The following is a 25,611-nucleotide window of genomic DNA, read 5'->3' on the forward strand; positions in this document are numbered from 1 at the left end:
CAGGAGGAGAGCATTTCAGCATTTCAGAATCTCACAACAATCCGAATCAATTAGGTCAAATCAATTGGTTTTGCCATCAATGCCACAGGGGGAGATTGTTGGCATTATAACAGACAAGAGAGATTGTTGGCATTTCAATAAGGATATTGAGAAGGTTGTTGATGATTATGGATATAACTGATCAAGGATGTTTACTGTCTTAATATTATTATTTTGTCATTGATGTCAAGAAATTGATTTTCTAATTCAGTATGATGTTGCCATATTTTAAGAAGTATGATTTGATGAGTTTAAAGATGTCGGTAAAAGACATAGAAAGAATGTGATGAATAAGGGGAGGAATAAGTTATTCAATGAGCAACTATTACTGAGTTAGACAATGATGAGATCATGATGTTTAGATTATGTTGATATCCTACATATGTTATTGATTTTAAGGTTAATACTATACTATGTTACTGAGAAAAGAACCTAGTTGGTAAACCCTAAGGTTATCACTATTGGTTAATGAAGGCGGTATGTCTACCGAGTGAAGTTCAGTATTTACTGAGTAATAACAAAATGCATTGAATGAATAAAAGCATTATTTAATGAAGGGAGCTGATGAGCTGGTTATGATTAAATGATTGGTATGTTGTGAATGAAGTTTGTTAAAGAATCTATGGCAAAGAAAAATGGGCAGGAAGATCTACAGCTCGGATTGAATCGCAATACCTCAGCACAAGTTCCAAGAAATGTATACAAGTTTCGAGGCGGGATAAAACATTTTCAAATCGAAGGATACATTGAACCTGGTCAAGTTTGAAGATCTGATGGCTATGATTGATCATGGGATATGTGATCAAGGAGATTAAGCGGTTGGCAAATTGTTTATAAATAAAGAACTATTGATAAACAATGTATGCGGGCAAGTGTATGCACAGGGATGCTACATAGTGATTACTGAGCACAGAAGCTTGAAGACCTCTTTGAATAACAGAGTATAGAACCCAACAGATGGACAAGATTAGTTCTATGTCTAGATTGTATTGAGAAAATAAGAAGCTGCTTTAGTATTTTTAGATGTGAAGTTGTAGATAGATTTTTATTACTGTTATTTTGTAAAGTGACAGAAAATCTGTTAACCGAGTGGACTTAGCAGTCTTATTTGTAAAACCCTCTAGCAAGGTGACATTCTGATTGAGTGTTTGAAATCCTTTAACAAAGTCACTTCTAACAAGGTGAAGATCCTAATAGATCTGAGGGAAATCCCTTAACTGGGTCACATCTAGCAATGTGTTTGTAATCTTTAACAGGATTTGCTTTTAACCGAGCATACTCTAGAAGAGTATATTTCTTAGTGGGTCCAAAATCCCACAGTGGGTTTTCCCTATTTGGGTTTCCACGTTAAATCTGGTGTTATGAGTGTTATGATGTTTATATGCTTTTGAGTTTGCATGTTTAGCAGTTTTGGTTATATTGATGAAGTATATGTTATCGAGGCTAAATTTGTTGTTTTTATGGAAGATTAAGTTTGTATGATTCACCCCCCCCTCTCATCTTATTAGCTTGGCATATGTTTAATAAATATGATTTCATTATATGCATCTTTGTAGGTGTGCACTACTATCAAGATAGGCTATCCTCATCATGTTTATTAGAGCCAAAATGAATGACTATCGACATCCTTTGAGGTCTAAATAATATATATATATATATATATATATATATATATATATATATATATATATATATATATATATATATATATATATATATATATATATATATAGATTAACAAAGTTTGTACTTCAATGTTATATTTTGACCTAATTTTTATAAAACACTTAATTTGACCTTGTACAAGACTTAGCTATTGTGACATTTGGCATTGATTTCAATGTGCCTAGTGTTGGCATTCTACACTCTTATGAGAATAGTTGATATTGTCATTGATGAAAACCAACTGGCAACCAACTGGCAATAGATTTATACATGTCGGACATCACATATATTATACACCGGCACCGGTAGGCACTTACACCAACATTTAGATTACATCAGCAACAAAGCATACCAACACTCAGGCCGACATGGGATAAACTTTTATTTATTGTAATATAATTATTTTTTGTAAGTCGACATGGTATATTGTAAAAGACTCATATATGTATGAGATCTTATAGGTCATTTTGATAGGAGATTAATGATATGTATGGTAGAAGATAATTGTTTAGTGGCAGCGAAGGTTTTTGGTTAAGGTATCTATCTGAGCTTAAACCGGTACTAAACTTGGCATTAGAGATGCTATTTTGAGTAGTACATTGTATTGGATTTAATTATCCATTTTGTAGTTAGTGTGACTCTTCATTGAGTAGTGAGCTCTAGGCTATTGGCCTCCCTGCGTGTGTAGGCCCCTTTATTATAAGTAGTATTTATTCATTGGCCAGTGAGTAAATATTGTGGGTCACAAATCCCACCAAGGTTTTTCCCACACCGGGTTTCCTCGTTAAAATATCTTGTGTTATGGTGTGTTTCTATGTTGTCTCTGTTATTTGTGTTTACTGCATTAATTCTTATTTACCGGTACACTATTTTGGGTTGCAAAGTTATAAATAAGTTTAAATATTCAGCTAAGCAGTTAGACATTGATTCACACACCCCCCCCCCCTCTCAATGTCTTTGGGACTGTCATTGAATATAACAATTGGTATCAGAGCATGGTCTTCTATTAGCAAAAGCCTAACAACTTGAGGAAGATTTTGAAACCCGTACAGATGGAGAACTTAAGAAAACAGTTGGAAGGAGCTCTTGAAGATTTTAATGCAGAAAAATTGAAGAGTATCAAACTTGAAGATGATCTGAGGACTGCTAAGGAATTCATTAAAGGACTTTAGGAGAACCTGGTTATAGCACAAAATAAGAGAAATGAACTTCATGAGAAAATGCAGAATGATGATGATGATGAAAATGAAACTCTTAGAGATATTGCAAATAAGCTAAGACAAGAGAACACTAATATGAAGAATGAAATGCAAGATATGACTATGAGGTTATGTAAGGATATTGAAGATAGGAAGAAGAATGAAGAAGACTTGACTAGGAGACTTAATGATGCAGGAAATGAAAATATGAGACTTGGTCATGAAGATCATATGCTAAAGACATATCTGATTCACATGCAACATGATAAAGATGAGCTTGTGAGACAAGTTGGAATTCTGGAAAATAAGTTGATCACTGTAAATAAATACAAAGACAAATTCAAGAAAAGTTCATAAAGACTTGATGACATGATTAAAAGACAGAAACATGATGGAGATACAAATGGACTTGGATTTGAAATTGGAGAAAGTTCTGGTACTGCAAATATTCAAGATCAGAACAAACCGGTAAGACAACCTAATGCTTATAAATTTAATGGGAAATGCTTCAATTGCAACAAATATGGTCATAGAGAAAATCAATGTAGATTTAGAAATAATCAGAATACAAACTTACCCTCTGGTCAATGTTCCAAATGCAACAAATATGGTCATAGAGAAAATCAGTGTAGATTTAGAAATAATCAGAATACAAACTTACCCTCCAGTCAATGTTCCAAATGCAACAAAGTTGGTCATGATTCAAAAAATTGCAGAATGAATGTGAAATGCTATGTTTGTGGTAGATTTGGGAATTTATCTAATCAATGCAGATCACAAACCAATCAAGGATATGGAAAAGTTATTCAGAGGAATAATGTAACTTGTTATGCATGTAACAAGATTGGACATATTGCAAAATTTTGTAGAAGCAAGAGTACACTGACGAACAATAAAGGATCTAGTTTGAAGGGAAAAGAAAAGGTAGATGAAGTGAAGCAAGAATTTTCAAAACAATGGATTAAGAAGAGTGAATAGAGAATTGATGAAGCTATCTCTGCACCGGTAGAATAGAGTAACCCTCCATGGGTAGGAGATTCCTCATCTAACTAAGGAAAATTCCTTAGGGGGTATTGCAGAAAATTGAAAATCATGCATTCTACCCTCAGTTGATGGTGAGAAGATACATTTCTTCTTTACCGGAAGATGTGTTAAGTTTTCACTTAACCGACAAGCATTTAATGTGGTTTTAAAGAACATTTTTGGCTATAAAGCATCGGAAAACCCTCATTTCGACTCACCAAGCATTCAAATATTCAGAGAGCACAAAACTGAGCAAGGGCATCCTAAGGCAAAGCTACGAAGTGATTTTCAGGCATTCAGAGAATTTCGGTTAAGAGGTATTTATCTTTTGAAATGAAAAACTCATCTTCTGTTCTTGAGTTTATTGTAAAACCTATCATTGTAGAAAACATCAAACGCCCTAACCCGTGTTTAAGATTATCCCTGAGATTGCAAAGCAGGATGATTTTGTCAGAGCTTTTTCAAAAATTTTGAAACGTGTAGCATTTGCAAAAGACCCTAGAATCTACATACATTGCAACATAGAAAACCTAGGGACTGAGGATTTGAAGAAAATATTTAATGAGGTTATTACCGATGGAAATGATGTGATTAAACCTGAACATAAGATTGTGGAAGACTTAGGTTTTGTAGAAATTCTGAACATTCCCAAATTTCCAAAGGAAGTTGTAAGACTTGTATTGAGAAGAGTCCATGGAGAGTTCATGTGGTTAGAGTCAGTTTGCAAAATAACCAAGGAAGCAATTAAGGCAGTTACTGGTTTACCTTCAATTGGTAGTAGGCCTGATAAAACCAAGAAAATACCTAACAAGAGTTATGGAGTTAACTAGAGCCACATCTAATAACAGATCACTTAGAGTGAATGATGTTAAGGATATAAATGTGAAATATGTGAGTATGGTACTAGGATACAAAGAAACATATGAAAATAGACTTAATTTTGTTTCTAGTCTTTGTATTCACAATGCATATGAGATGGTGAAAAATAATGCTAAGATTGATGTGTGTGAATGGCTGGAAGATGAACTGATTGATAACTTAAAGAAGATTAAGGGAGACAAGAAAGGTACTTTCCATTTTTGAAACCTACTAGTATGCCTAATGCTATACTTTACCAAAGAGATACCCGACATAGGTCACAAGGATTTTGGTTATGACATCCTGGTAGGAAAATAGATACAGGAAGATTTCACCGGTATGGGCACTCACTGTGATAAGAACATTGTAGATTACTTCAAAACATGTCAAACTAAAATGAGAGAAAGAGAGAGACTACCACAGAGCATAATTGATAAATATGACAAGCAAATCTATTTTGTCATTAAGCGAGATGAAACTTGGATGGAAGCAGGAAGCCCTAGAACTATTTGGGTTACTGAGATGGGTTATGAGGTAGACTTACCTATTCTGGAAACATATGCAAAAGCCCTACTTGATGCACCTAGGGAGCCATCTGAAGGAATATTTGGTAATGCAGAAACTATTGCAAGTAATGTATCTATGCAGAAAGAAAGGAAGAAAAGAGAAAATTTTGTCAGAGATGCCTCTAAGAAGGCCAGTGAAATCAAAGAAAATGTCATGAACATCAGTGGTATGTCAGCTAGTGAGCTTAAAGGACTGCAACCGGAAGCACACGTTTCACCGGTTGTAACATCTTCTGATACTGACAGTGGCAAGGCTGCTGAGTTTAAGAGAGTGGAAAGGAAAAGGAAAACCCCACCGGTACCATCTCCTTCACCTAAGAAAACAAGGACACTAAGGAAAAAATAGCAGGCAGTTAGGGAACCGCAGAAGAAGCTTACACCGAAGAAGAAACAAACATCGGTTACCCCCACACTAGATGATCTACTGAATGAGATTACATAGGAAGGTAATCTGGTAAATGTAAATAAATGGTATAATTATTTTAAGGATTCTGACAAACAAACCATTGAAGAAAGCATTATTCTACATTTAGATATTTACAAGAAAGTTTTGATTGAGGTTATGGATGTTTTACCTAATGATCTCTATCTGAGACTTGAAGCTAAAAGGCTATTTGTGATGGAACTGGATAAGAAGTTGAAAGTTGAAGCACTCTTGGTTGTACATCCGCTAAATTCTAGAGAAGAGATATATGAGCTTATATCTGAAGCTAATCGGTCAGTATTTGTTAGTGGACACAGGCAAGTGAGCCTGATGGTTGGAAGGGTTAAAGAAATTGTAGATGAGATTGTAGATAAATGGGACATATTTTTCATTGAGAAGGAAAAGCAAGAAGAAAGAAATAGACCAAAAATGGAAAAGATATTTAAGGTATATAAGAAAGACAAGGGAAAAGGTAAAATAAGTGGTGTACCTTCTATAAAAGTAACAGATAACATCCCTCCACTGACTCAGGACACCCCTCCATTATCTTCAACATCATCGGTTCATACAGCTAATCCACCAGATATGGCTACTGAAGGTATAACTCATGATGATACTAACCCGGAGTCAGAAATACTCTTTATTATGAATGTGGATACATAGAATATAAACTTTGTGGTGGACAAAGAGACTGTAGAGGTTAAGATAGATGATCTCAAAGACAACAAGGTCTTTGAGATACCGGCTCAAACTGTTGATTCTCAGAACATTGAGATACTGGCTCAAGCAGAGCAACCAGAATCTGAGAAACCGGTTCATGTTGAGTCTGTGACACTGACAATTGCAGAGGAGCTTAATCAATCTGAGAAACCATCAAAGGAAAAGGCACATGCACAGACATATCCACTGGAAGAAAATGTAAGTAAAATAAATGCATCTGATGGAAATAAAGAGGATATAGTGAAGGTAATTGGTCAAACATTTGTTGAGAAGAAACCCACAATAGAACCGAGCACATCTGCAGGTGAATTCAGACCCACTAAAATTACAGAGGTTCTATTGGATTCTATTAAAAGGATAATTGATTGCAATGCCTTAGCATTTAAGGCAATTGATAACACATTACCTATTCTAAAGATGATTTCACCAAATTGCAAGATAGATCACATTAACGACTCTTTAGGTAAATTGGACACATTGTCCAAATTCATTGCTGAGAATGTAATAACCATAGATAAGGTGAATTTGTATACTATTAAGGAGAGAGTTGACAAAGAGAAAAATACATTCTTTGAGAACACCATAAAGAAATGTACCGATCACTTGGACACACTTTTACCGGTACTTAATTCTACAATTTTGGAGTATAAGGAGTTATATAGAGAAGCATGTAAACCTCACTGTTTGACAGAGGACATTGAAGAGGAGATTAAGAAGACACAAAAAGAAATTGATGACATTGTGGATAATATGATTGGTTCATCTAGACTTATATCAGTTTTTGAGCAGGAAATGACACTTTTTGAAGAGAAGTTGGAAAAGCTTAAGGTCCAATGCCCGAGAACTCAAAAGTAAACTTGGTTCGAGGTTGGATAATCTAATTACTCAGAGAGTTGAATTATTGAAGGCAACAGTTCAAGGAGAGCGATCACCAGAGCAACAAATGCACTATCTCACTAGTATGATCCAGCAGACTGAGGCAACTCTAAGTGACAAAAACAAGTTTATGCAAAGTCTAAATCTAGTTTGGCGGACATATTGCAAATAGTAACCAACTGGTTATAGACCTTGAGGTAGCATTTTGGTACTCTTTTGATTATTTATGACATCCTTTGTCATTAATGTCAAAGGGGGAGTAGTAGAGAGAAAAATGCATGTGCAGAGGAGATCACTTGCTCAGGGGGAGCACATCCTTTTGGATTTCTGTTTTGGGATAATAGTTTTGATTTTTCTCATGAGTGTTGCCATCAATGCCAAAGGGGGATATTGTTGGCATTCTACACTCTTAAGAGAATAGTTGATGTTTTCATTAATGGCAACCAATTGGCAACCAACTGGCAACCAAATGGCAACCAACTGGCAACCAACCGGTAATAGATTTCTACATGCTCGGCATCACATATATTATACACCGATAGACATCGGCACCGACGAGCACTTACACTGGCATTCAGATTACATCGGCAACAAATCATACCGGCACTCAGGCCGACATGGGATGAACTTTTGTTTATTATAATATAATTATCTTTTGTAAGACGACATGGTATATTGTAAAAGACTCATATATGTATGAGATCTTATAGGTCATTTTGATAGGAGATATATGATATGTATGGTAGAAGATAATTGTTTAGTGGCAGCAGAGGTTTTTGGTTAAGGTATCTATCTAAGCTTAAACTGATACTAAACCTGGCATTAGAGATGTTGTTTTGAGTAGTACATTGTATTGGATTTAATTATCCATTTTGTAGTCAGTGTGACTCTTCATTGAGCAGTGAGCTCTAGGCTGTTGGCTTCCCTGCTTGTGCAGGCCCCTTTACTGTAAGTAGTATTTATTCATTGGCTAGTGAGTAAATATTGTGGGTCACAAATCCCACTGAGGTTTTTTCCACACCGGGTTTCCTCGTTAAAATATCTTGTGTTATGGTGTGTTTCTATGTCGTCTCTGTTATTTGTGTTTACTGTATTAATTCTTATTTACCGGTACACTGTTTTGGGTTGTAAAGTTATAAATAAGTTTAAATATTCAGATAACAGGTTAGACACTGATTCACCCCCCCCCCCCCCTCTCAGTGTCTTTGGGACTATCATTGAATCTAACATCTAGACCTCAAGGTGCAGAAGATATTGGTAGAGGAGATGAGCAACCTCATGTACGATATTTTAAATGTTGATTATTTAATCAAATTATAAATGAATTTTAATTTAATAAAAAAATAAACATGTGTGTGTTCATGTTTTTATCATGTTTGTTATCTTGTACAGGATGACATGACTCCTGAGCAGATAGAACATGCACAACAAATTCTTGGATTTAATGAGCACTTGCATACGGTAAGTTTATAACTTAATTTATGGATTCCGACTTTATTTGACAAATAATTATCTTTTAATAGTTAATTTGATTTCAATATTATTTTTTTCTTGTACAACATGAGACAGGTCAATCTAGTCCACGTGGAGTGAAGAGAATGCGAGATGTTATTGATGATAGGACTTAGATTTTACTGGTGATTTGGCTCCAATTTTATATGTACTAAACTATGATGTGTACTTATTTATGGGCTGTAGGCATGTGTTTACATGTACTTATAATTTATGAACATTATATATATTTTCTTAGACGTGCATACATTATATATGGACAATTGCATTATGTGGTGTAGATCATTTGTTTTTTTTGGACTAGATATATGTGCATTAGATATTATGTGGAGTGCATCATGTTACCATATATATATATATATATATATATATATATATATATATATATTTGATATTAGATGGATTATGTGGACTTGATAAATCTAACTATCTACCATTGAGAGGATGAAATTGATCTTCAAACTATAGGACACTTGTGATCTAAAATAGTGATTATCTTTTTCTTGATGTTTATGAGAAGATACATAGTAAGGTCATGAGTTGAAAGATAAGAATGTTGTGACTTTTTATATTCATGAATAATAAGTTAGGTAACATTTCATCCACTCAATTTACACATATATCATTGACATACTTTAATCATAAATATGGTAACATATGCATGCCAAAATGGACCAATGTAGGAAAGTGATATATAATTGTAATATATGTTAACTTGTGTCATTATGGACCACTTAAAAATGACAAGAAAACATAGTCAAAATTTAAATGTAACTTATATTAATGTTTTAATTCTTTCACATTGTTTGTAGGTGGTAATCATTCCAATTCAAAGACATGTTGAGTTGTGTAGGATCTAGAAAATTTTAAAAATAATGGCTTAAGCAACAAACATTGAATATGTGGTGGACACTTAATTAAAAAGTCTAAAAATGTGTAGTAACTTAATCTTAATGATTTTATTCTTTCAAATTGTTTGTAGGTGGTAATCATTCCAATTCAAAGACATGTTGAGTTGTGTAGGATCTAGAAAATTTAGAAAATAATGGCTTAAGCAACAAACATTGAATATGTGGTGGACACTTAATTAAAAAGTCTAAAATTGTGTAGTAACTTAATCTTAATGATTTTATTCTTTCACATTGTTTGTAGGTGGTAATCATTCCAATTCAAAGACATGTTGAGTTGTGTAGGATCTAGAAAATTTTAAAAATAATGGCTTAAGCAAAAAACATTGAATATGTGGTGGACACTTAATTAAAAAGTCTTAATCCACATCTAGGCACAATATGGTGTAAGGAACATAGTATCAATACATATCTTATAATAGTGTGGGACTTTGGACTATCAATACATATCTTAGGTAGTATGATGGGGTCCAACAAGTAGAACCAATTCCATGTATGAAATAGAATGTACTCCATAGAATATAATATATTGAACTGAACTTGATTAAAACATAATATACTCATACATAAATTTGACCATAAGTGTAATGCCTCGCTAGGAAACTCCGAAGGGATAAAGCTGAAACACATGAGTGGAGTGCAATAATTTAAAAAAAAAATAAGACACAACATAATGATACAAGGAGTTATCAAAAGTTTAGACAACACAACAGAAGACTAAACAAAACCCAAGGAGTTTCCCAACGTGATTACGTAACTTAACATCTATCTCAACTCACGACCTCTGACCCAATAAAACAAGTTAACTTAATTTCATGTTATTACTTTAAACAAGGATATAATTTGTTCAGTAAATTATCATCACTAGTACATTCGGGTCAAAATTTCGACGGCAAATTGTCAGAATTCCGACACAATTTCGTCGCACTACCAACAAAAAAAGTCATCGAAAACTTTGTGTCGGAAGTTTCGACTATCATTGTGGTCGTCGCAATTCTGACATCACCTCCAACCTTTCCGACGGCTGCCATGGATGCTCATACCTCGAAAGAATACCGTCGCAATCTCGGCCTATTGTCAGAATTCTGACTCCAAAGGATAAAATTCTGACAGGGGAGTGTCATCAGATGCACAACATCCTCGTCGGAACTCTCCTGGAGGTCGTCGTACACCGATTTTTTGGAATTTTTTTTTTTTTATAGAAAAAGATTGACATTGGTATCTCTCTTCTATCTCTCTTCTCTATCCCTCTCTACTATCTCTCTTCTCTCTCCCCTCTCTAGGTCTCTTTATCCATCCCTCTCTTCTTCTCTCCCTCTCTACTTCTCTTTCTCTACCCTCTCCAGGTCATTATCTCTTCCTCTCACCCTCTCTCTCTCTCTCTCTCTCTCTCACCTCTATAGGTCTCACCTTCCATTCCTCCATCATTACCCATGTTTTCAAGTTGCAAGATATTTCCCAAAGTATTTGGTTGATAGGGTTGATTTGCTTAAGTGTTGGAGTCAGAGTTAGATGAGACCTGCATGATTAAGCTGTATTAAGTGATCAAGTCACCAAGATCTCAATTGTAAACATGACTAGGTTCTAGGGTTTTAGGGTATAGCGTAGGTCAAGATTGAGGTATGGTGGTCAAGAATTACCTTCCAATGACAAAAGACATCCAAATGATGAAGAATGAAGGCGATGAACTCATAGAAGTTTGGAGGAGATAATTTGACTAAGTTAAAATTTTGTTTAAGTCATGGTCATGATACTAGCTTGCTCATCAAGAGCAATTTGTGTGAATGAACCCTCGAAATGTGCCCATGCTAAAGAAGAAAGAATTCCAAGAAAACCTAAGGCAATGCTAGTAAGGGGTCAAAATTAAAGAATTAGGGTACAAAAAACAAAATTTGGCTAAGTCGAGATGTTGCTCAAGGATGACCTAAATCATGGAGTGTAAATCAATCATGAAACATGAGAATGGATAGGTCTTAACCCAAGCAACATAAGTCCCCCTTGTGATTCTAGCAGATATCACATCACAATCATTGAGTCTATCTGTAATATAAAGTCAAGATCTGACTATTGGAATCTTGGAGTCATCCCATTTGATCACGTAGTTTAGCACTTGGGAGGATTTTGTTCAAGAGAGGATAGAATACTTAGTATTTTATTTTGTGTTGCATAGTGCATAAAAAACACATCAACAGAAACCATTGAAAGGTTTGGTTAAAGCCTTCAAATCACAATCTCTACGAGAAGCTATCAAGAGTGCCCAGAATTTGGAAACTTTAGTATCCAAGAACATAATTCATAAGGCACCACTTTTAGAGCAACCAAAGAAGCCTATCAATGTAATATTTTATTTACCTTGGATATGTTTTATCCTAAGTGTGATATTCCACTATTAAAAATCTTAATTAGGTAATATTTTTACTTAGGTAGAATAAGACAATGAGTTGCACATTCTCCTTCTTTGATTGAGATTCTACTTTTTCCTTGTCACAAATTTGGAAACTTGGATAAGCAATTTCTTTTTTTGGTTTTCTACCTCTTCATGATCCTCATGGATTTGGAATCTTGGAAGCTATATATTGTAGGTTTTTCCTCGATTAACATATCAAATGAAACTATTGTGAGCTTTCATATCTTAACATACCAAGGGCTTAAGTTTGGGGATGACAGGGGAATGACGAAGGGGGTAGGGTGGGATGCAAATATATATACAACTTAAAAAATTAATTATAAAAGGATGTGTATAGAATAAGTATAACAACTGTAAATAAAACTTTGCCACACTATGTAAATTTTACAATAAACATTAAAAATATGTCAATGATTGCATTGAAATTTGAACATTAACAATGGTGGTAGAGTTTTGGAACTTTGGGAACAAACTAAGAATAAGTATAAGAATTGCAGATGAAACTTTGGCATACTAAGTGTTTATACTAGTCAACATAAAAAAAATGGAAACGATTGCATTAACAATAAGAATGGTGGGTAGAGGTTTGGGGTCAATGGGTAGTGCCCCTTGTGGGGGGTTTGGGGCAGAGCCCCCATCAAGGTTAGGGGGCATTGCCAAACCTTTAATACAGATGACATTTTCACAATAATTTCACCATTTTTGTTTAGAATTGGAGTTTCTAATTAGGGGCCATGAGAGACTCATAGGCATCCTCAAGATGGTCAAGAGACTCCTTGGAGTCCCTAGGACATCCCTAAGTGGTGCGGCAAGGGGATGTTTCCCCTAAGTATTGCATCCTGAAAAAATAGGGATTTTGGAGGGGGGGGAAGGGGTCCCCATGTTTCAATGGTTTCAAAAGATTCTAAGTTTTTTTTTAATCTTGTCATAACAAAATATATTCCTCTTGCATCCTTGGATGATTTGAAAATTGAAAACAATTTGACAAGAAAAAACTAACTTCTAAAGTTTAGACTCAGTTTTCTTTTTTTATCCAAGTCACTACAACATTTCAATGATCAAAGTAGCTTTTTTTTGGTGGTTTCAAAGCATCCAAAAGGATTCATAAATTCAATATTATCTTTCATTCCTCCAAAATTGGAGATCAAAAAGCATGCTCACAAACAAGGATTTGTTTGTAACTTAAGGCAATCGACTAGTTTTTGGGGCATTTTCAGGTCTAAAGAACCTACCATTGTGTCAAAAAGGCCCATAAGACCCCATTTTCATCTAAAACTTGTCTCTTTTGGTCGTAGAAGCATTTAAGGAAAAAAAAAATCACACAACCAATGATATGCCTATACCATACATATTTGAGTTAAAATAAAAATAAAAAATTGACAAGGTTTGGAGACCATTGAACAATTTGGGAGATTGCTAATACATACACTCAATTTATAAAGTCTCAATTTGATGTACTTAATCTTTGAGAGGCCTATACAAAAGCATTTTATAATTGCAAACTAAGATAAATTTCCATTTTTGGCACTTTTCATCATGGATTATGGTATTAAAATCTGACATTCTATTGTCAAGATAAATTCAGAGAACCATTTGTACTCGAAACAAGGGATAGTGAAAAATTACATTATGTAGGATCTCCTACCCTATCTCATTGAATTCATTCCTACACCAAGTGACTATGAACAAAAGCGTAGGTATTTAACAACAATGACATGGTCCATGGACTAGTGATCCTCCTCTTGATACTCCATCTACAAATGAGAACATCTCCTATACACATTGCTACTTCAGAATTAAAAGTTGCTTCTTCTAGAGCTTTCCATGATTCTTTGCAATAGGATTATATGTCTTCTAGATTCACCCCACTAGGACACATTCCTATCAAGCATCTTTACTTTTTTGAAAAGTAGACCACATTTCAGATCTAGATGACACCATAATGACTTTGATTTCCTCTTGCAAGATATTCCTCCATCATGTATTGCTTCATCAAAGTTCAAATTTGCTTCTTGAAGGGCTCTCAATGATTCTCTATATAGGATTCTTCGTGTCTATGAGATCCACTTCATTGGGAGGCCTACTTAAACATTTCACATCTGTTTGTGGACTCTCACCTTTCAAATATTCATGAAACAATTGAGAATATTTGTCTTCTCATTGATGACAATGCCCATCGAGTTACATCATCTCCCATTGTAAATTCACTTGTTCTATCCCCACCATATAATGCAACATGACACATTCTATTTCACATTAATTAAGGTCTCACACTTCAATGATTGTAGTCCTTGAATCTTCTATGGAACAATAAATCCTTTCTACATTACACTTGAATGGGAATTCAACAATTTGACAACTCAAGATTTCCATATTGTGAAAGGAAGGTGCATCATTTGTTGCAAATGAACCTACTACAACATTCACCATTCAACATTTTGCATTGCTTTTCTCTCTTCTTTGTGGAGGCACCAACTTTAGGGGATGGGGTGGGTCTATATTATCCTTCTCATATGTCACTTGGGATGGAGTTTTGTCCTATGGATTTTCTAGTCTCTACTTCGAGAGGGTACACTCTCTTTATAATTTGGGGTTATTTCATATTTTACATGGATACCTAACCTTGTGACCCATTTCTTCTTACCTCAATTGCACTTAAGGGGGTGTACCAATGTACCATTTTATTCACCAAGTGGATATGTGTTATCATAAGTATGATATTGCATTTGTTTGTTTAGTTTACTTAAGTAATTTCTTTTAACTTGAGATAATGACTTGCACATTCTCCTTCTTTCATAGGATTATGTTTTTTTCCTTATCCTCAAAAATTTGGAAACTTGGATAAACAATTCCTTGTCTTTTGGTTTTCTATCTCATCCTCATCTTCATCCTCATGGATTAAAAATCTTGGATATCGAGTGAAGATATTGTGAACTTTTTCATTTTCTCTCTTATGAAATCAACTATGTTATGCTATTTTGATTTTATTATCATTTATATTTAACAATTTTAAAAATGTTATCACTTACATTAATTTCTATGTTAATATTTATTTTGTAGATTCTAATAGAATTGAATACCATACCCAAACAATATCTAGTATGAACTAGTTAGTTATAGGCTAGGTTCCAAGCGTACTTGGTAACACAATTTTTGAGCTTGTGTTTGTTTATGATTTAACGATTGATGCATCTAGCTTTGCTACGCATCTACTTTGAATACAATGAGAAGGTGATTTTGTCTAAGCCAAGAGACCCTGCTATCTAATATCACCCAAGAAAGATACTGATATTTTACCTTGGAAATATAAGCCTTTTGTAAGTATAATTCAATGAATTGTGATAATAACTTAAAACGAAATGAATTAAAATTTGATTGAGTTCCCCATTGTATTTTAACAAAGCACCTAGGAAGATGTTCGTTCCTAACAATTTCCAATTCTCTTTCCAAAAGGATGAAAAAGAAGAGAAAGGAACTAATTAATGTTGGGACAAAATTTAGAAGACCTATGTTTTGTGTCTGAAAGCTACTAGCCTAGAGAGCATGGAAACAATCTGAAGTCATGGGAGAGAATTTTAGTTCTATCTCCAGAAATTATGTCCAGTACTCTTGTATCGAATTTTTAAATCCCTCTAAGTTTAAATGTTCACGAGGAAACTCTAAAATTTTAATAAAATACATAAATGAAAACCAATTTTGTTTTCGTCGGAATACTTTTGAAAATCACATCACCTCAGTAATTGAATTGTAACAATAAGATTGCATACAAAGTGCAGGTTTGCTATGAAACATGTTAAAAGGGTTAAACTGTTTCAATTAATACAAACACTGGAACTATTAAACAACAATAGCTTGTTGGTAATCAAGATTTTGGACTATACCCACATTTTACACCTTTTCATACAGTTACAAAGAACATAGAAAACATGTACGTGGAACTACAGATTCCAACATATGTAAAAATACAACAATCTAAATAAGAATGTGAAGTATACAGAGAATGGTTAAGATGTGCATAAATGAAAGGAAAACAAAAATCTCTCAATGTGTATCACAAACAAATCAAGGAAAAAAGCTTTTAGGCAGGGGACTGATATGATCATAAAAATTTCAAAACTTCCAAAGTATAGAGCATTTGAGATTTTACAGAGAATGCGCTAATTCAGCTTTATTCATGATGAGGCATATTCACAACTTTTGCAGTCACACCATGGTGTTGTTCATGTTGGCTCTGTTGGACCCTGCAATTAAGATTCAATATACGTACATTATTCAATAAGATTAACTGTGCAACATAATGAAATATTGAAAAGTGTGTTATCTTATTGAGCTTCGTTTTGTTTCAAGAATAGTTTAATATTCTCTACTTAACATGGCCAACCACGTGAAAGTGGAAGCTCATTTGGCCTCTCACCCCCCCCCCCCCCCCCCCCACAACATCACTTTAAATTCCCCGTTAACATCTAGCATTCATTCATTCTATCATCCATTATTAAAATATAACATTCATTCATTATCACATAACGTTCATTAACACATAAAATTCATTAACTTTCATTAACACGCAACATTTATCAATAATCATCAACACATATCATTCATGAACATTCATTAGCACATAATTACATTCATTAACACATAAAAATCAGTCATTATCAAATAAGGTAGATTACAATCATTTCTTTCTTTGTTTTTTTTAAGCTATGTAAAGTCTAAGTGGAGCATCGTCTTCTTCATCATTTCCCCCATCTTCAGATGTTCTGCCCTCTTCTCTAGCTCTTGATGTATGCCTAGTCCTATACAAAGGACGGGGATGCTGAACCAAAGGGGGGTCCTCTGCAATAACAAAGAATTGGGTTAAATTCAAAACATTTTTTTATTATTGTTACAAGTATTTCATTAATTTAAAGAACACAACCATTACACTCTTTACCTGATGGGGCCACATCATCTTCCACATCATTTTGTCTAGCCTCAACTTCGACATGCTGAACACCCTCTAGATCCTCTGGAGTTGAAATACAAAATGTTACATTAATCAATACACCAATTGCAATTAAATTTGTTTAAAGGAATAATAGTGGTCCTCTTTACCTGATTGGGGAACATCACGTTCCTGATGTTGTCTACCCGGATCACACTCCACTTGGTCACCACCGACTACATGCTCTAAAATATTAACAATAAAGGTTACATTAATTACTACACTAATTTTCAATTTAAGATTTTTAATTGTATTAATAATTACATAAAAAAAATTGAATAGCAAATGAATACGTCCACTACTAGGATGCACATCTGGACCTTCATGTACAGGTTCTGTTCCACGATTATCATGCTGCATTCCAATGTCATGCACAGTGTTATCATTGCTTGCTTATTTAAAAAAAATATAGCCACTTTATGTTGAAACTTAACATCAAATAGATTATTGGTTAAGTATTCAATTTGAAATAATTTTCATTTAGCTTATTTACCATTGTGACAGATGCATCAGAATCTCGTGTTTGCCCACTCAATTCTCGTAGCCGTTCAGCCACAACTATATAGCCTTGCTGGTAGCCAATTCTCTTGTCATCCTCTGTGGGTGCTCTATTGAATTCAGAGCCCTGCATTTTTGTTTAGTATTGTGAATTTTTCTTTTATTGTTTGATAAAAAAAAAATCGTTTACAATTTATAAATATTTTGATGTGATACTTAATTTATTGATTCTTACAATTCGTGTGGCAAGTTTCATATAACCACCAGAGCCGAGTTTGTGTTGCCCATGCTTTTCTTGTCTTTTCTTGGTTGCCTTTGACGTGTCACTCAATCTATGAAAAGTTTGAAATATGTTAGATTATATAAATATAATGAATAATTAGTACATATTCACATTCTTAATAGTATCACATACCTTCTTCTAGCGTCTGGTGGTGTATTTCCTTTTTTCCTTTCAATTCTCTCCTTTGCATCCAAAATCAGGTCCTTCCACTCCCTCTCTGGAATCATGGGGGGACACTCATACTTTACGTTCTTCTTTAAATGTGTCTTGTATTGGTCCCTCACATACTTTAGATATGTGCCAGCTTTTTCCAAGAGCTTAGTTTTGTCGAATGTGTCATTTCCAAACAACCCTACCATACGGTTTGTGAGTTCATCTTTTAACTTTTCTTCTTGGTCATTCCACCTTTAAAGAAAAACAAACTTGTTAGATTTAGAAAGAAACTGAAGCTACCTTTGATATAGTTCAAGAAATGGATAAAAGGAAAACTATTCTAGCAATGATATGAAATCAAAATAGTGGATAAAGGTTAGTTCATGTATGATGTTCCACCTTTTACGTACGGTGGGCCCAAATATCTACAATGTAATGTCATTAAGATTTTTATAAAAAATATCATTTCCTGCAAAAAAAACATGGGATCATTAGTCGAAAATGAGTGATTAGTAAGTAAATTACAATTAGACTATATATAATAATAATTTTAAAGTACCTGGAACCTTCTGTATCTTCAAGGGAATGAATTCTTCATCGCTCACTACTAATGTGGCCTGCAACGTTCCTATACTAGCAATACGGGAAGATCCAGGAAATGATGGTATGTTATCACTAGTAGTCGCCTCTGGCATATCCTCATGTGCATCTCCTGCCACAGTAAATGAATCCACTATGAAATGCCTCCAAGAAAGAACACTTCAAGGGTAATAAACACATAACGAAAGAGAGAGAAAAAGAGGGACCTACCACCAGTGGGCGGGTCAACACGAGCTGGTGCAACAGACGATGTCTGCATGCTACGTGTTGTTGACATTGTAGTCGGCAATACAGTTGGGGTCGACCTTGGACCCATGTCAACACCTGAAGAGTAATACATTAAATATATAAAACATTAAAAAAGAAAGTTCACAAGTCCAAAGGAGTGGTTTTAATATATAGAACATGGTCATCACCTGAACTGCCCACAATACCCTGATCATCGCCACCAGGATGATGAGGCCTTATAAATTTCTGTAAAAACAACACATACATATTTTAGTTAATGACATAAAAGAGAAAAAAATATAAACCATTATTGAACTTTTGTTATGATTAAAGCTTTCATTACTGCTTACTTGCAAGTTTTCCACTGTCTGCAACAATAGTTGCACCCTCTTTGTTATCTCATCAGTCTGAGGGCTTATGGTTGCCAAATCAACAATCTCTTGGCTAATTTTTTCTAATATTCTTTTGTACCAATTGTATAGGGTTTGCGCTAAGTGCGATGTCATCAGCGCATAACACTGTCGAGCGCCCCACATCCCTATGGAGGTGCTAAGGTACTGCAGGTTCCTTTCCCTTATCCCGAACATCTGTCTGTGACAATAATATAATTAACACTATCAAAATTACTTCAAAACACTCAAGAAAAGATCATAATGTAACAGTTTGCTTCTATCTAATTTGTACAATTACAATGAGGTTTACCTGCTCCGTAGAAGTGTCGGGACCTACACCCCTATCTGTGCTATGTGGTGGATCCATGTGGCCCTGTGACAAAGAAAAAATATAAAAACTTTAGCGAAATGAAACCAATCGACTTAGCAAAAAAACTTAATAATACAATGGTTTATTGGATTCATTAATTGGAAGTTGGCTTAAATGGTATATATATAGTACATACCACCCCCATGATAGTAACTTTGTTTGTATCTATATGATTCAAATTGTAATCGATTAGCAGCTCTTCCCTTGCACTTATTGATTTTAACGCACATACAAACACACAATTTCCCTCACGTGCCTCAAATATGCAATTGGGTTGCTTATTAGTTGACCCAGGTCGTGTACTATCTATAAAACCTGCAATATTCCCTGTTGCTTTTGGCCTTCCATCAATGTATACAGCCACTCGTTTACTTTGATCATTATCTTTTTATTGTATATAATTGGCTGATAGTGCATACCTATGCATACTTTTTTTATATCGAACAATCTGCATCCAATCATTATAATTGTAACAAGGTCCAACAAACTCCATCAATTCAACAACTTTGTTGTAATAGACCTTTATGCTGTCCATGGAAAATAGGCCCAAACCATGTAATGACGAAGGTGCTATGCGATATATCCTCTCATTAACACAAAAATCAGTGTTTATTGGAGGAAGTTCCTTGGGTACACATTGTTTCAGTAGATGTTTGTACCTCAAGGGCACCTCAATGTCGCCTTTGGTCTCATCATCATAAGAACATGACCCCCCTTGAGCAAGAAAAAATTCCATGCGTTTATTGAATTTTCTTCTAATCTTTTGACCTCTAGTTGATCTCCCTATTTGAGATCTACTACATGTCTCACTTTCCTCTTCTATTCCTGCATTTCCCTCACTCGAGGAAGACACATCTGACAAATACCTATTTGGTGATACCTGTGCACCATCAAATGAGAGAGTTAGTTGGTAATGAGAGAGATATTTTGCAAATTAGGGTAATATTGATGAAGAAGTCGACCATAAAGTTGATATTGAGATTAAAATTTGAGTAAGTCCAACTGGGGCCTCAAGTGTTGATAACTGTATTAGATTTGCTACTAATGTTGAGGTTTGAAAAACTGAGGAAGTTTGTTTTTCTTGTAATTTTTTAAAAATATATTATTTCTATAAGGTGTATTGACTTATACCTGTCGATCCATGAGACTGTGCAGGATCCTCGTCAAAGGGGTTCAGGTTCCTACACCAACAATTGAGCATCATAAGCATTACATTTGTAAATTGATAAACAATAAATACTGCAGTATCATAAGCATCATAAGCATCACATATGTATCATCATATATGTAATTGACCATCATAAGAATCACATATGTATCATCATAAACATGTAATCCATCACATACATATCATGAATCACCATCCATCACATAGCTAATAAGTAGTCCACATTCCATAAATAAACACAAAGTTCAAAAAATGTCACATGTATCATCATAAGCATGTAATCCATCACATATGTATTTTAAATCACCATCTATCACATAGCTAGAGGTGCATCATGAATTAATTAAGTAATGGCATTAGAATTCAAAACATATGAATTATTTATGTAACCATATAAGTCAAATCAATTTCTATCAAGATATCAATATTAAATAGATACTACAATAATCACATCTCATACATTTCATTCATGTCATTGATCTTCTTCTTCATCCAACTCATCATCATGACCATCATGATCATCATCATCATGATCATCATGATCATGATCATGATCATCATAGTCATCATCGTCATCATCGTCATCATCATCGTCATCCTCATCATCGTCGTCGTCATTGTGTTTGTCATCATCATCATCATCACCATCACCATCACCATCACCATCACCATCACCATCACCATCACCATCACCATCACCATCACCATCACCATCACCATCATCATCACCAGCAACAACAGCATCATCATCATCATCAGCTTCTTCTTCATGTACATTTCCATCAGGAACATCATCGACTAACTATCGATCATGATCATCATCTATATCATCTTCTACTTCTTCGATATCTTCTTCTTCCATCACATTATACATTATCGGCCTTCCTCTTGGATCATGTCTAACAACAAATGACCAACCCGGTTTATGTGGAACCTTCGAGTAAAATACCTGCTTACATTGACTTGGAAGAACATAGGGCTCATCCCCAACTCATTCAAATGACCTTGTATTAACCATTTTAAATCCATTATCATGTTCGATAACAGTTCTATTAGGATCATTTTTATTTAGTCGTAGCCTATACCATTTGACGACGAACATAACTAATTTGAAGGAATTAAAGTCACACTCAAGTATATCATCCAAAATGCCATAGTATCGATTTTGAGACTCTTGAGGATGTATGTCATTTCTAGATGAAATATTGGTCACCTCAAAGACTGCAGTTATCCCAGAATCACAAGTTTTCTTCGTGTCATCCAACTATTTGATGCGAAATTTATGACCATTGCAGCACATAGCCTTGTGGTGTTTGACCTGCTATATTTCTAACATATTAAAATTATTGCATCATGAGTTGATAAACATACGGGTGATTAATAAAATTATACATACCTGTTGATCTCTTAAACCATATGCTAAATCAATTTCCCTTTGTGTAACATTGGAATCTCCATTACGATGAGCTTCTTTAACCAGTGAAACGACACCATCCCATGTTAATGTGCGACCAGAATGTTGACATCGTTTAATCCACACCATCATCCAATCATGATTGTTTGCAATATACAAATGTAGCGCATCCCACTCCCGACCAACTGTACAAATAATTAATAGACCACTTACAACTGATTTATTTAGAAGATGAAGAATTAATTTACTACAATAACATCTTATAATTACCTCTCACTTTCTTCAATCTACCTTTCCCCATCATGTGCTCCCCTTCAAATTTATTAATGGGGTTGGGATCCCAAATGCGATCTATGTGGATTTTTGTTGCAAACTTAGGAAGATATTCAGTAATGTACACCATAGTTTGGTATACCATATATCCCTCCACCATAGAACCCTTAGGATGTGCTCTTTGTCAAACCAAAGCCTTCAAAAATTTCAAGTGCCTCTCAACCATCCACATTGACCTAGTGTGTATAGGTCCACACAATTCGATCTCCTCAACTTGGTGTATGAGGTAGTGTTCTTGTGCATTGAAAAAAGTTGAAGGTAGACACTTTTGCATTTCACACATTAGATGAGGGATTTTTCTCTTCCAGAATTTTATATCTTCCTTGTGGATTTCTTTAGATGACAACCACCTAAAAGAGATTGAAGATGCAAAAATATATAAACGAGACTTTACAAAATAATATACAATATATTGTATAACAAGTAAAACAAATGGCAAATATAATATCTATACAACAAATTGAACAAACATCACTACTTACCTCATGTATTTTCCAAGATCATATATGACTTGCTTGATATTATTGTCGAAGTGGTCTGGGAGAGATAGAGGTAAAATGTACTGCAACAATTATAAAATGATCTTTTCATTGTTTTCTAACATAATACAATGAAAAGTACATGCACAGTATACAAATATATAGTAAATACACAAGAATGCGAATTACCTTAATGAAGGTATGCCAATCATGCATTTTCATCCCTAGCCCAAATTCACTCTTCTTTGATATGAGATTGTTTATGTTTGCAGCAAATTGAATTTTTTTGTATGACTTCTTTTATAGAATTGCTTTGCTGCTCCGTTAATAACCAAGGAAGGGCACTTATATTAATTTGATCTCCATTGCTATTTGATTGAATGACATTTTTCATTGCTTGATTGGATTCCACAATGTCACTACAAATTTTGACAATTTTTTATTTGTCATGCCTTCCATCCAATATTTTCCATAATGTCTCTGTTATATTCTTTCCAATATGCATTGTATCAAACAAATGCACAATTTGTAGCTGCTCGTAGTAAGGCAACCTACTGAATTGTCTGGGATAACTTTTTAGTCCCTTTGGAAGGTGGTCATCCATGCCTTGACGACCTTCAATATCATCAATTACATCATCAGTAAATAAAACACGATAGAAAAATTCAAATTCCAAACATAAACCATTAGATGGAATGACATTACCTTGACGATTAATTCTATTATATTCCAACTTCCATAAGTGAGGAGTCATTCTTCATGGCTTTGATGTAGTCTCTTCTTTCCCATTGAAAAGATGTTTTTTAGTATTCCGGTACTTATGATTTTTGTGAAGGAAGTGCCTATACTCATCAAACACCTGCTTTCTTAAACTTTTTGAATGACGGGATTTCATCTTTGGACCACAAATTGGACATGCAAATTTTCCCTTTATTTGAAGACCTACAAGATAATATATAATTCTATTAAATCTATTAATTTTTATAATTATAATTATCATGCACAACTTGAACACTATAACGTACCACAAAAATGTGTTAGCCCTGGGGCATCATGTATTGTCCATACAAGAATTGCATGGAATTGAAATTGTCTTTGTCCTATTCGTCTAGAGATGTCATACATGGTCACACTATTCCATAACTCCAGCAACTCGTCGATAAGAGGCTCAATATATACATTCATATCCTTAACTTGGTACTTGCCTTGTGGAATGAACAAAAACATTACATAATTATTATGACCATTTTACTGCAATATTATAATTAAATGTAGATGACTATTAAATGATAAAATACCTGGAACAATCATTGCCAACATTATGTGCTCCCTCTTTATTGACACCCAGTAAACAGATCTCAACTCTCCAAATGGATTGACACCGTCCGCTGCCAATGAAAGCCTGAGATTATGAGGTTCTTCTTTGAAGTGTGGCCACTTTTCCTCTATGTCCATAAATGTTGAACCATCCACAGGCATTCGAATAATGTCATCTTGACTTCTATTGCGTGCATGGTAATCCATAAATTGTGCCAAGCTAGTGCACCTGAATAATCGTTGCATACGTGGAATAATGAGAATATAACAAAGAACCTTGCGAGGCACCTTTTTTGTTATTTGATCTATTCGATATCTACTGATATGACATTCAGGGCATTCTGTTCCAAATTCATGTTGTTTATGATATATAATATGATCATTGGGACAAGCATCTATTGTTTGATACTCCATTCCAATATCTTTCATAATGACAGATAATTCTCAGTATGAGCAAGGTAGAATATTTGATGGTGGTAAGAAAAACTCACCTATCAATCTACAACAAAAAAAAAAGTTTGAGGTGTTAATATAAAGAATATTAATGGTACATGATTCACCATTTATTAACTGTAATGACATGTATGACACACCTTAACATATGTGAAATTGTTATGTTGGATAAACCATTCATAACCTTCAAGTTCACCAACAACAATACAACAGAGAAAAGAGTTGTTGGGAGCCTTTGTAAAGGGGCTCATATGCCTTCTCAAGAAGAGGTAAATCATGAACATCAAGGTCATCTTGATCATCATGATCAGTTGTGCCAGTACTAAATGTGTCAGAGATCAATGTATTTGTGCCATCATCTTCAATTGTGTTTTCTGGTGCATGATTGTCATCTTCCATGGGATAATTATCTTCAGCTTTGATATTCACACCTCCATGTTCCTCCACTTCAAAAACCATATTCTTTAGGTTGTCTTGGTCTATATCATGTGCCCTGGGGTGCTCGACCTATATAAAAATGATCAACATAAATAAACCATGATCATGATCTCATTATCAAGTGATTCCTTATGTATATAAATTGTTAAAACGATATAATGAACAACTTACCAGTGGATGATAATCATGTCCCCCTTCAATGTGACCATGCTACCTACAATGTTTCTTAGTTGGTTTCATTAGAAGTCTTCTAGTATTTAAGCCCTTACAAATTTTGCAGGGACAATAACATTTCCCATCACCT

This window comes from Cryptomeria japonica, chromosome 3 (genome assembly GCF_030272615.1).
Source record: "Cryptomeria japonica chromosome 3, Sugi_1.0, whole genome shotgun sequence".
In the NCBI taxonomy this organism is placed as follows: Eukaryota; Viridiplantae; Streptophyta; class Pinopsida; order Cupressales; family Cupressaceae; genus Cryptomeria; species Cryptomeria japonica.